Source organism: Tachypleus tridentatus, chromosome 13, assembly GCF_004210375.1.
Source record: "Tachypleus tridentatus isolate NWPU-2018 chromosome 13, ASM421037v1, whole genome shotgun sequence".
Taxonomy (NCBI): Eukaryota; Metazoa; Arthropoda; class Merostomata; order Xiphosura; family Limulidae; genus Tachypleus; species Tachypleus tridentatus.
The window spans coordinates 263,784,437-263,797,136 of NC_134837.1; the positions used below are offsets into that span (position 1 = coordinate 263,784,437).

Below are 12,700 nucleotides of genomic sequence, written 5' to 3' on the forward strand. Positions count from 1 at the left end.
TCACCTTCGGGATAGGACCACCACTGCGACATCTACTGCCTCAACCATGCCAAAGCTGCGTAGGATTTCCGATCAGACCGTACGCAACCGTCTACGAGATGCAGGAATCCGACCTCGACGTCCAGTCAGAGGCGTCATCCTCACCCAGCAACATCGTCAAACACGGCTGCAGTGAACTCGGGCACATCGGGTATGGCCTCATCGACAATGGAGGCATGTTTGGTTCAGCGATGAATCACGTTTTATGCTTCGTAGGCAGGATGGAAGGACCCGTGTTTACCGTCGCAGAGGTGAACGATTTGCAGCAAACCGTGTGCAGGAAGTTGACAGATTTGGTGGTGGCAGCGTCATGATGTGGGCTTCAATCGCCTACAATTTCAGAACAGACCTTTTGCACATTCGAGGGAATCTTACGGCTCAACGATAGGTCGACGAGATTCTTAGGCCCCATGTGCAATCCATCATGGTGAACGTCAACGACGTTTTTCAACAAGACAACGCCCGTCCTCACACAGCCCGAATAACCACTGTCTTCTTAAGACACCACAACATCAACGTTCTTCCCTGACCCTCCAGATTACCAGATTTAAACCCCATCGAACATCTTTGGGACGAGTTGGATCGACGTCTGCGACGGCGACAACCTCAACCGCAGCTTTGCAGGCTGAGTAGACACCCATTCCACAGGATGCGATTCGTCATCTCATCGCTTCCATGGGCAGGAGATTTCAAACAGTTATTGATGCTCACGGGGGGCATACTCGTTATTGACGTTGAGTGACGTTAAACTTCAACTAGTGAGCGTGGACTTCGCCTTTGCAGACTTTGGATGTTCAGCAGTGAATGTGCAAAGTTTCACACATGTCATACAGAACTACCCGGAATAAAGTTGTTAACAATTTGTCTCAAATTTTGCCTTTTGCGTTTCTTTTTTGAAGAGTATATTATTGTCGAGTGAAACAATAACTATCATTGAATAACTTTTCCTTCCACGTTTCCTCATTTCGTAACCAATAAGCAAAAACTTGACAGTGACGTACGATGACTTGAGAGGTGAGTTGGAACCTTCATCTTCCATTTAAATAACCGTCACTATATGTGTGTATCTGTTCATTAAACTTGTCCACATTTTTTGATAAATGAACACCAAACTTGACATAGTGGTTCAGTAAGATTTGTTAGACCTCCGACATGAAGTAAGAACATCATAATTCATGGTTTAATTACTAGTCCTAAACTAATAAAATGAAAATCATAAAACTATAGAAAAATGGCCCTGTAAATATTACAGGCAGTATATGTTGGGTTTGGAAGGTATATTTATTCCATAAATTGTTTTTGATTAATCTAAGATTAACTAATTATTTGTGAGACATTATTATCAGTACTATACAGTTAAACTACTTTGCTTGAAACTTAAAGTTATTAGAATGCCAAACAATTCTACAATATTAAATGGGTGTTATGATGAAAGATTTTGTTACTTGACTTTACACAATTGCCTTTTTTAAGTTTGGAAATTCTGAGTCAAGAGTATGAAACTACTATTATGATAAAGTATCCATTTAATTGTATCTATCACACTTCACAGCTCGTCAAATCAGCATACCACTGTATTACTATTAATATTACGTATTAACGTTATTCATTTACTCAAATTATTGTTAATATAGTATCACTACCACTGGGATTCTTCACCAACCTAATAAAATTATCTTAAGTCTTACTCTTACTTAGTGGCCTGGCACGGCCAGGTCGGTTAGGGAGTTCGACTCGAAATCTGAGGGTCGCGGTATCGAATCCCCGTCGCACCACACATACTCGCCCTTTCAGGCGTGGGGCATTATAAGGTTACGATCAATCTCACTATTCGCCCAAAAGTTTGGCGTGGGTGGTGATGACTATGTCTACTCGCGCCCCTTTCAGATCAACCAATGACTACACGAACAAGTTATATTCTCACTCAAGCATGCCGCCATATCTTTACAACTTTCAGCTATGAATCGATTTGGCCAATGACAGTCAGGTAGAATTTGTGACGACTCCACAGATACATTTTAAAGAAGCATAAAAAGATTAATAAATGTGTTTATATTGAATAAACCTATTTGAAAAAATTATGTGATTTGTAAACAATTAATAATTATAGAATTTTTTTTAAATTTTCAAACTGTGATACATGCACGTACACACATATAAAATTTCAATTTTTTTGTGACAAAGTTGCTCTAGTTCGATTTGAAATTAGAAAATGGCCGTAACATTAAGTATCTCCCACAAGAAAATACCAAACACTGGAATATAACAACACCTTAGCACATACCAACAAAGAAAAATCAGAAACCTTCAAACATCATTTACAAAACACATTTAAAACACACAGTGATACCGACATTAACAACTACTACTACAATAAAATAAACAACCACGTAACAGATAACATAGAATTATATAAACCACACTTTCCAGTCAACATTAAAAACAGCAACACTAACAAAACATATGACCACAATACCCAATTACTCACCAAAACAATCAAACTAAATGAACTTGAACAAGCAATCAAAAATACAAAAACAAAGCACCAGGAAATGATGGAATACAAACAATACTTCTCAAAAAAGGCACTCCAAAATTATTTGACTATCTATTAGCAATATTTAACTTATCTCTACACTCTGGATACATCCCAGTTTCTTGGAAGCAAGCTAATATTTTAATGTTCCACATAGAAGGAAAACCAGCCAATAAACCAAACAATTATCGACCGATCAGCCTGACCAGCTGTGTAGGTAAAATTCTCGAAAAAATAATAAGCAATAAACTCTTCACATTTTTGGAGATCAATGCAAAATTACCAGAAGAACAAAACGGATTTAGAAAATATAGACAAGCAACAGATCACTTAATTAGGTTAACTGAAACAATAATAAACAGCTTTAATAATAAAGAATGCACTGTTGCCTGCTTTCTCGATATCGAGAAAGCATTCGACACTGTCTGGCACAATGGTCTTCGGTTCCGTATGTATGAAATAGGACTACCGCGAGGAATTATTCGTTGGTTATTAAACTCTTTGGAAAATAGAAAATGTAGAGTAAACGTAGAGGGAACTTTCTCGGAGTTCTTCACTCCACAAACTGGAGTCCTTCAAGGAGAGGTGGTTAGCTCTATTCTCTTCATTTTGTATGTAAGTAATATGCCATTAAAAGACCCAAACCATGGATACGCGTCTCAGTTTGCTGATGATGTAGCAATTTGGAAAAGTGCCCCTACACCAAAACTAGCAGCCACTAACTTACAACCACAACTAAATAGATTATGTGAATATTGTGAAAAATATAGAATCAAAATAAATACAGCGAAGACGCAACTAGTAATATTTTGAAAATCTACGAAATATCAAAAAGTTCAACCCCAAATCTACATGAATGGGGAACGCCTCCAGACTGCTACATCTGCAAATTTTTTAGGATTAACATATGATTCGAAGTTTACATGGATAAAACATGTAAATAACATAAAAACTAATATTTAGCTAAGAATAAACTATGCTAGGAGTCTAACTGGTAAAAAACTACGGAACAACACCAGAAAACATCATTAAAATATACAAGTCATGCATTAGACCTGTAATAGACTATGCAGCTCCTGCATGGATCAATGTAAGTGTAAAACAAATTCAAACCAAACTTCAAACATTACAGAATACACTAATTACATCAGCATACAGAGTACCTAAAACCACTTCATCAAAGTTCATGCATAATTACTCAAACACACAAACGATACCAGATAGACTTCTACAGAGTACAATAAAATACTTTGATAAAAAATGGCAAAAAAATGAGTTGTTATATTTGTTTGGGAATTTCGCACAAAGCTACTCGAGGGCTATCTGTGCTAGCCGTCCCTAATTTAGCAGTGTAAGACTAGAGGGAAGGCAGCTAGTCGTCACCACCCACCGCCAACTCTTGGGCTACTCTTTTACCAATGAATAGTGGGATTGACTGTCACATTATACACCCCCCATGGCTGGGAAGGCGAGCATGTTTAGCGCGACGCAGGCGCGAACCCGCGACCCTCACATTACGAATCGCACGCCTTACGCGCTTGGCCACGCCAGGCATAAGTTGTTATACGAACTTAACAGGTATTGCATATATGACGAACAGAGACCTAAACATGTCTCCCCGTTAAATCTATACATTAGATCAACAAACATATTACCACTGTGGATATTTTCTTGTGTAATATTTCTTTCCTTTGGTATGGTACTTTTAAAAGTATATAAATGTTCAGATTTTCTCTTAGAAGCACCTTGCACCATGGAATCGTTCTCTGGTGTTAGCCTCAAAACTGGTACTTACACCATGAGTATCATCAGCCTGTGACTACCAAGTGATTCTCTTGTACTGTTATTAAGCTTATTAGTATTGTCTTCACTCAACTGCTTGTTTCTTGTGAATCTGTTGCCATGAAAGTTCCTGGTCTCTGATTAGTGAGGACCATGCTTTATGTCCATCTTAAGATATCCAGGAATTACAATGGTAATAAACATTTTTGTTAGACTACATCAATTAGTAAAAGTACTTTCTTTGTTTAACACATAGAGTTTAACACTCATGATTGACTCATCAATGAAAGGTTATTGGTACAGTCCATTCAAAGGAAGTAGCAATAAGAAAAATCTGTATTGTGATAATAAGGAAGAATTACAGACAAACTGGATAAAAGTATTACCAAAAAATGATAAAAACAATTGTGGATCACACTTCCATGAAAATAGAATGTAAATAGGGCATTTAACTAGAAAATCTTTTTGTTTTCATACATTTTGAGGGTTTACAGTTTCTGTAACTTTTTGATTAGACATTGAAAATATATTTGTATGCAATGGACAGACATCCATATTCACAAATAATGTTATCCTACTAATAAAGTGTGTGAAAATTTGATGAAATATATAGAGTTGACATTTCAAGTCACAGCCTTAAACTGATAACATTTGAATTCATGTTTGGAAACTTGTTTAAAAACCTTCCTTGTAAACAAAATTTTTAGTATTTGTGTATAGTAACAGAGATACAATATTAACTTGGTGTATAACTATGACTTGTATAGAGCTTTCTAAAGCTCACTGTGATAGAAAATTGGCTCAGTTGAGTGCAAACCTAACTGATAGCTGTGAGTTTTTACAAATTATGTTATTGTAAGACTTATAGTGTTGTTACATTTAATAAACAACAACAAAATAAAAATTAAACTTCTTCAGTCTCTGTTTGTATGTAATTAATATTTAAGTATTGTATAAGATTTAACACCAAACTTAAAAAAAACTGAGTAACAGTATGTGCTAGTGAACAAATTACTTTGTGTAAGTACTAAAAGTCATGTGTGGATTAAAGTTAAAAAAGTAGTTATATTTTAATGTCTTTATTTTTTTTTCATGATGAATAAAAAGTATTATATTTGTTCAGAAAAAGAGATAGAAAAATAACACTTTCCATTTAATATATATTAATTAGAGCATAACCTACTATTTTATAACTTTGATCTACATATACAGTATTCATCTAGATATTCAGAGTATATGAAAGAATTATTCTGATATAATTTTTGAGCTACAAAATCTTTGAAAACGTTTATAAAAAAACGTATTCTACAAGTACTTGTGTTGAGCTGTACCTCATGTTTAAATGTTTTAATGCTGTGTTTTTAGGTAATCACCCAGATAAATCATGATTCTAGTCTATCTAAAAGTTTACATTGGATTATACACTCCTTTCTTACATGTGGTAAAGCAGAATTTTGTATTATATCAGTGGTGTTGTGCCATGACTATCTGCACAACAGAAACAAGCTTCAACATGCTGGGCATTGTCTGTGTGAATTGAACCATCTGACAAGATTTCATGATTTTGAACACATGTTAGGACACTCTTGTAAGTGGAATGTAAGTTAATTTCTATAGTTTTTAGTGTCTGCTTATATTCATGTAACTTTAAAAAGTTCAAACATTTCAAGTAACTTGTCATTCAGTTTGTTGAAAATTTTTTGGTACCATTCAGCAAAATGAATAGTGACATATATAACTAGACCAAAATTTCCATGTTAGTCACATACCACACTGAGTTATTTCTTGAGTCTTGGAAGTTTAAGTTGTCTTTATTAATAATTAAGTAAAGCAGGTGAAAGTAATTTTCTTCAGTTTAAATTAGCTAAGTTTATAATAAGACTAATAGGAACTGAGATTGTCTTTCTATATGTATATTTTAATTTATAATACATTTTCATATTCCTGTCTTTTAATAACAAGTGAATGTTGTTTTTGACTGTGTGATGTAGATGGTAATGTATAATTTAAAAAAAACAGAAGGATATAAACATTGTTTAATGAAATTTAGTCAACTTATATTCTAACTTTGGTAGTGAGGAAAGCTGTAGAATACTAGTAAATAAAAGGCTGTTACTGATGGAGTTTTGAGAAGCCATAGTTTTAGCTTAGTTTATTGTATACATAGATCAAACTGAAAGAAAATTTAGAATTAGAATGAATAAACATAAGTAAAATGTTGGGAAGAAAAAAAAGGTAATTCCTACATTATATTAACATCCATATTATATCAGTTTTATCATTCATTGGAAAAGAACTGTTATTTTTGATCAACTGAATGAAATAACAACTGGAGATATCAGATAATCTATGAAAGAAATGAAAGTAATTATAAATAAAGATAAAGGGTTGGCAAGTCAACCAAGTAGCTTGTAATACAAATTTGGAAACTATATAGTTTTAGTTTCATAGTTTTATAAGACAACATTTAAAAATGTCTTCAAATTTCCATTGTTTCAGAATTGTGATATTTTCATTTTTAGTACTTCTCCTTTTATTATTTATTGACCAATTCTCCAAGAAGTACAAAATTTAACACAAGTTGCTCATTATAATATTATTACTCAGATAAAGTATAATTTTTATAGCCTTCAATGTTATTTGGTTACACAGTGATAAACTAGAAAATCAAGCCCCTTTAGCCCACACCCATACATTACATTTTCTCTTTCACAAGATTCCAATATTTAGTTCTATTTGATATTTAAAACTAATAACCAATAGAAATCCAAATATTTAATCTAACACACTGCATATTATGTTACATTGTTTTCTGTATAGCACTTTGGTTATTTTGCTTCCAGTGTAAAGTTTATTCCCACAGTTAACACATTGGCAAGTTTAGATACATTTTTATTGGGTCTTATTAAATAGTAAGAAAGCCTGAAAAATATTGATAGTCTTAGGGCAATGTGTGCTTTTAGCATGTTATTTTGTATTCTTTGTTGTATTTTTGTTTAACTAAATCATTTAGTGCATTAATACCATTATAATAATAGTTAGTTTTAATTGAGAGTTGATAAAAAAAATACCCAGGTAAGTACTATAATTCTAGTTTTTCATGTGTATTATTTATTATTATAAAGGTAAATAAAATATAAGATTTAGATTAGGTTAAGTAAATAAAAAAACAAAACATTTTCATGTGATATGCTTATTAGTAACTTGTAACCAGTGCATTACATAATTTCTTAGGGTAACGTAAGCTACTTGTTTGCAAAGTGTTTTAGAACTTGTGGGATTATCAGTTAGACACAGTTCATGGAACAATAAAATTTAAACATAAATATACATATATTGTTAAAGGCTTAAAGCTATTTAGGATAAACAAATGTGTCATGAAGTCATTCTAGAAAATAAAAAGGATAATATGTTTTCATGGTATGTGAGGTGTTGAGTTAGAATGGGGAAAATAACATAATACATAAAGTTTTACTGAAAAAACACACATTGAAATTCCAACACAATTACCCACCCTTTTTCACAGTTATAGCTATTTTTCTTATGATTTCCTTCTACTGCACAGATTATTACTTACTACGAACTTTGAATTACTATCTAATTACACGTGTATGCCACATGGCTGAGTTGTGTTTAAGTGTGTAAATTATTAATAATTATTAACACTAATAATGAGTTTTTTAATACTCTAATTTTATTCAATGTGCTACTTAAGCCAAACCACACTTATTTTGATTCTGAGAAAACATGACTTTTTCCAGGTGTCTATTGCAGGTACAAGACCAACTTGGTGATGACTACAGGTCTGCAGCTCTGGAGCTGATGATGGAGGTATCAGTGAATGTTTTTCAGACCTTATTGTTAAAATAAGACCAAAAGTCTTTGTGTTGCATATTGTTTTATAATCAAGGTGTATGTGTGAAGATGTACCCTTGTTGTGAAAAACGTCTTTCTTGTTTTCGAAAATAATTATTATTACAGTGAAAATTTTGTGTGACTACATGTGGTATAACAAGTGTATGAGATTTTGTCAATAAAATAAGACCCATATTCATTTGTCTAACTTCTGTGTGTGAAAGGCTTACTATATAGGGTAATTATACATTTGTACCTATTGAATATATCTCATAGTCCTAGGTAGATAAAAGTTTTAAAAATAATTCATAAATCTTTAAACTCAAACTTTGGTGCACATTCTGCCACAATTATTTTTATAATGTCCTAAAAATTATCACCATATCTTATAATATTTTCAGTCTATATATAGAATATGGATAATAATATAGTGTGGATTAGTTTTCAGCCAAAGAGACACAAATGTTATTGGTTGCTGTTAACATCCAATGAGTAATTTGGAATTTTTAGCTAGATGCTGGTCGTGTAAGTTTGGATTTAATGAGTTAATATATAGAACAAAAATGTGTTTTCTTGAGGATATTCTAACTAAATATGCATAGTTTAGCAGAGTGAAAGTTTTACAAACTGACCACAACATTCAATATTTATCTGTAGTCCTGACCACTGAGTTTGCATAAGTTTTTCACATCACCTTCCACCTGAAGTTTCTTTTAAATAAAACTATAACTAGCTTGTGCTCCATCTTGATTGCTTATTTTGTTTTATCTCTATTAAAATTAAGTTGTAAATTACAAAACAAGACTGTTGGTTTCCATACTCATCATTGCATATATAAAAATTCATACAGAACAGGTAGGTTAGCCAGTAACACGGTTATTGAATAGGCCAAACTCAACTGAGTTTGACTGTAAAGATAGCTATTATGTGTGGATAGAAAAGCATATTAATTAAAGTATGTTAAAACTGTGGGATGGTCACGTTGACTTGAGTCCAGCTCCATCAGTGACATCATCTTTAACTAATAACTTCAGTGGAGTACTGACAGAATCTTCTCGAATGCTAACAACTACTTCAACAAGTACATCAACTTCTGAACTCCACCAAAGCAAACATGTTCTCCAACATCTTCCTCTTCATTCAAAATAGGAGGCCAGATAAGGATTCATCAAGTTCAAAGAAAGTACCAGTAGCTTTGTCATCATCATCACTGGAACAAACCTCAACCATGAAGAAAGCTGGGAACCCACTTACTTTAAGTGGACCTGAACTGAAGACATCAAACAGTTTGGCAGCAACATTTACTTCTGTGAAAAACGCAAGGTTTGATTGTTTAGACTTGTTTTACAATTTTAAAATCAGAGTGCATGAAATTTTTACTGTTTAGTCTCTTCCAATATGCTGAGTAATAATAGAATTTCCAGTTCTGGTTTCCAGTCAGATGGATTTATGTTTGATGTGAAACCTAGGATTAATTATCAATAAAATATTATTAACAACAGTGCAAAGAAAGAAAATATAGTAGCACCTTGATAGACATGTTTAGTTGCTGAAAGACGGTGCAAATGAAAAATTATGTACAAGATGGACATTAATCATATTTAATGAAAACCTACTTTTACAGACCTCTTAATCTGGTGAACCAGTTGGTGTTGTGTCTATTTACTCAGTATCAACTTTTACAGACCCTTTGATCTGGTAAACCAGTTGGTGCTGAATCTGTTGACATAGTACCTACTTTTACAGACCCCTTGATCTGGTGAACCAGTTGGTACTGAATCTGTTGACACAGTACCTACTTTTACAGACACTTTGATCTGGTGAACCAGTTGGTGCTGAATCTGTTGACACAGTACCTACTTTTACAGACTCTTTGATCTGATGAACCAGTTGGTGCTGAATCTGTTGACACAGTACCTACTTTTACAGACTCTTTGATCTGGTGAACCAGTGGGTGTTGTGTCTGTTGACACAGTACCCATTTTTACAGACCTCTTGATCTGGTGAACCAGTGGGTGTTGTGTCTGACACAGAACCTACTTTTACAGACCCCTTGATCTGGTAAACCAGTTGGTGCTGAATCTGTTGACATAGTACCTATTTTTATAGACCCCTTGATCTGGTGAACCAGTTTGTGCAGTGTCTGTTTACTCAGTACCTACTTTTACAAACCCCTTGATCTGGTGAAGGAGTTGGTGTTGTAACTGTTGACACAGTACCTACGTTTACAGACCCCTTGATCTGGTGAACCAGTTTGTGCTGTCTGCTCATACACTAAAATATTACATGATGCATGTGGTGCTTTTTCCTCTCATAAGTATACTAATAAAATACAACTGATACACTTTGTGGTGTTTACATATGCTACATTAAGCACAAACAGGAGAATTCTCAAGGTAGTTAGTGCTGTGTTTCTTTATAATGCTAGTACTATCAAAACTGTTTTCAGTGGGCATGTATTTCTAGTATTATGTAATCTAATACAATGTTTGTTAATAGTTGTACTCAGTTTTTTTACACATAGTATTACAACCAAAATAATGTACATGGCACAGTTGATGCTTAGACGTTTTATGGATACATGCATGTATGACTGACATAAGACACTTTTAAAATGTTCATTTGTCAGCTTGATACAAACAAATAATTAATATTAGATTGAATATTAGTTTCATTTTCTTTTGGATTTAATTTTATGTGAAATCTACTAGTTGTTAATACAAATTTTATTTTAGTGATATGACTGAATTCATCTGATCTTGGTGTAGTTTTAATACATTTTAAGAATATACATCTGGACTAAAGTTTGATGTTGTTTATTTTAATATGTAGGAAGTAGTGAGTTCTCCTGAGCCTACCTGATGTGTAAACCATCTTGTGTGTTGACATTGCTGTAGAAAACCACGACTACACTTCAGAACACAAAGTTCTTTAAGCTTTAACTATTGTTCTTCCGTGATGTTTAGAAAATACCTGACCTTTACTTTTAGAAAGTCTTATCTGTACAGCTATTTATATGTAAGAAGTGTCCTAGTGTGTACATATAAATTTATTTCTGTGTCAGATTTCTATTTTTTAAGTTCTCTGTTGATGTAAATTTATGAAAAGAAAGTATCTTCATACTATAAAATAGACATTTTTTACTTGAATGTTTTGAAATACAAAAACAAGATGTGTGGAAATTAATAAATTGTAGATAAATAATCATTTTTGTTTGAAGGAAAAATCTCATTTTTTAACTTATTTAAAATGTGAGAAGTAAACAAATGTATTAGACATTTATAATGTTCAACTTAGGACATGTTTCAATGTTGTGAGACCCAAACAAAGAATCATGTGTATGTATATATATTTTTAAGAATAAAAGTTTCAAAATGTTGGTTTAGAATTAGTTAACTTTTCCATTATCAGCTTATAAAGTGAGTGTTTTGTAACTAGAAGTTTTTGGTTTTATATCCAGTGAATTAGAAAACTAAATATGTTTTTCTAATTAACATTAGTTGTTAGTAGTCAAAGGTGAGGTTCTAAATGATGCAAATAACCCATGTGTAACAGATGAAACACGAACAGTTATTATTGGTCTTGTATTTTGGAAATAAACCAAGTTCAGTGTTACTACAATAATCACTGTGGTACTAACCTGATGTATAATATCCTGTTAGTGACTGGTTTTGTGTTAAAACATACCTTGTTTGGGAGTCTTATATAAAGATAGTGAAAATACTAAATGTGCTGTTATCTCTTGGCCAAGAGACCTGTTTCATTGTGTAGTGTTACTGTTTGTCTGAGAGACATGTTTCATTGTGCAGTGTTACTGTCAATTACAGAAATATTGCAGTATCAGCTTTGTTTTCACATTATTTAATAAAACAAAACACAAAACTTTACGAAGAGTGACATACTGACTGAATTACATACTGAATGCCTTTAAGTTTCATCAGGCTGACTGAAATGGAAGTGTTTATAACAAATGAATTGTATATTGTTGATCCATGTAATTAAAAAGAAGGAACAATGCCTTGGTTGAAAATCAAGTTGCTTTATGTTTGTCAACGAGTGGTCACTACATATTTCATTAGGCTTATGAATATATACTCATAGATGAACACGTACTAACAACGGATGTAATAAACAACCCTAGCCTCCTTGTTTTTAACTTTATTACGAGAAGCTAGTTTCAGAGATTACATTTTATATACTGCAGTGTTTGCGAATATCAAAATATGAAGTTAATGGTATTTTTATGAAACGTGGCTGAAAAACATACAATCTAGTGGAGTAATAAGTGTACTTAAGCAAATTATGTTTCTGAGGTAACTGTGAAAAAAAAAAAAAATGTTTGCTCTCGTTCTGGTACCAAGCGCAAGTTTCTAACTGCAGTGGCAACAGTATGACGTAATCTAATGTTACGTCAACAAACTGACATCTTCGGATACTATTGGTCTAACAGTAATTCCAAAGTAACGGAAAAGATCCCTGCGATTCTAT

General features: G+C 33.0%; 2 long non-coding RNA genes across 3 annotated transcripts; both read left to right on the top strand.

Moving 5' to 3' along the window:
- The first annotated feature begins 4,304 nt into the window (after positions 1 to 4,304).
- Positions 4,305 to 9,332, top strand: LOC143239735 (uncharacterized). Of its 2 annotated transcripts, XR_013021334.1 has the most exons (4): positions 4,305 to 4,550; positions 5,826 to 5,945; positions 8,119 to 8,188; positions 9,210 to 9,332. It is a non-coding gene; the product is annotated as an uncharacterized LOC143239735 (long non-coding RNA). The 2 variants fall into 2 exon arrangements; XR_013021333.1 differs by lacking the exon at positions 9,210 to 9,332 and having other exon boundaries at positions 4,307 to 4,550; positions 8,119 to 9,071.
- Positions 9,333 to 9,369: 37 nt separating this feature from the next.
- LOC143237868 (uncharacterized) lies at positions 9,370 to 11,603 on the top strand. The gene is made up of 2 exons (XR_013020295.1): positions 9,370 to 9,535; positions 11,045 to 11,603. It is a non-coding gene; the product is annotated as an uncharacterized LOC143237868 (long non-coding RNA).
- Positions 11,604 to 12,700: the final 1,097 nt, after the last annotated feature.